The following is a 1315-nucleotide window of genomic DNA, read 5'->3' on the forward strand; positions in this document are numbered from 1 at the left end:
TGTTTCTGTGTTGTTGTGTATTTCTCAAGGAGATTACTCCTCTTTATATAGGAGCCAGAACCCATTATCTCCACCCCCCCTAACCGCTCCTGAGAGAATTTCTCTCAACAAACCCAATTTTTCTCCACGTTCTTCTCAAACGAACGTTGATTTGGTCATCTTAGACCAGGTCAAGCTAACAGTTTTAATGAGTACAGTCTTTTATCCAAAAGCTAGTCTTTAGTTTCGCAATAACTAGGCAACAATCGAACTAGTTTTCTTTTGTCCAAATTTAGCATATAAACTACTTCTCTTTTGAACCACTTTCTATATTATTCAACTCTATCCCAGTTAAGCAAAAACTAGTTCATACTCAGCTCTATTTTGGAATTGCTAGACACATCCTTAGGGTCAGTTTGGCAAACTACACAAAACTGGGTCAGGACTAGTCCTGACCCAGTTTTGTGCTAAACTGGTTTTCATTTGGACCAAAGCCCCCCGGTCCAAATGAAAACCAGTTTAATGCTGCTATTTGGCCTATGAAAATATGGCCAGATTGTTTGCCAAACAAAAAATCTTTCAAAACTGGGCTAAGTTCAAGCTTGAACTTGGCCCAGTTTTGAGAGATTGCCAAACACAACCTTAGACCCTCAAGCACCCCTAAATCTTTAATATTTTGTATTAGCCCCCAAGTCTTTAAAATTGATCTCAAGACCCCCAAATGCTCTTAGTATGTCAAGATAAGCCCACCTCCAAGTTAAAATTTAGTTGAAATGGGATAATATCTTGTTGACTTTAAACTTTTTCAGTAGTTTGCCACTTGTACTCCTCTCGCATAAACACTAAACTCATTAATCACTTTAAATCATACCCGTTAAGCTCTCGCAATTCGTTCAATAAAACTCTTGCCCAAACTCATTTTCACTTCATTTTCTCAAACATCTTTCCCGATGGTTCTCTTCCAGCTCTAATCTCAAATTTGCAACGGATAGATTCGCGTTGGAGAAGAAGTTAGAGAAGACATTGGAGAAGCTGAAGTGGAAAATAACTTTTGGGTTAGGGTTTCATTAAACGGATTTAGAGAGCTTAACAAATACAAGTTAAAATGATTAACAAGTTTGAATTTGTGTGAGAGGGGTACATCTAGCAAATAACCAAAAAAATTAAGTTAAACAAAATATTTCCCCCATTTTATCTCGATTTTAACTATTAGGGTTTATTTTAAGATACTAATAGGATTTCGGGGCCTGATATTAATTTCAAATTTGAAGGGCTCATACAAAATATTTAAGATGTAGGGGACCTTGAGAAAGATTTTTTTTTTTTGGGGGGGGGC

The sequence above is a fragment of the Asparagus officinalis genome, chromosome 9 (assembly GCF_001876935.1).
Source record: "Asparagus officinalis chromosome 9, Aspof.V1, whole genome shotgun sequence".
In the NCBI taxonomy this organism is placed as follows: domain Eukaryota; kingdom Viridiplantae; phylum Streptophyta; class Magnoliopsida; order Asparagales; family Asparagaceae; genus Asparagus; species Asparagus officinalis.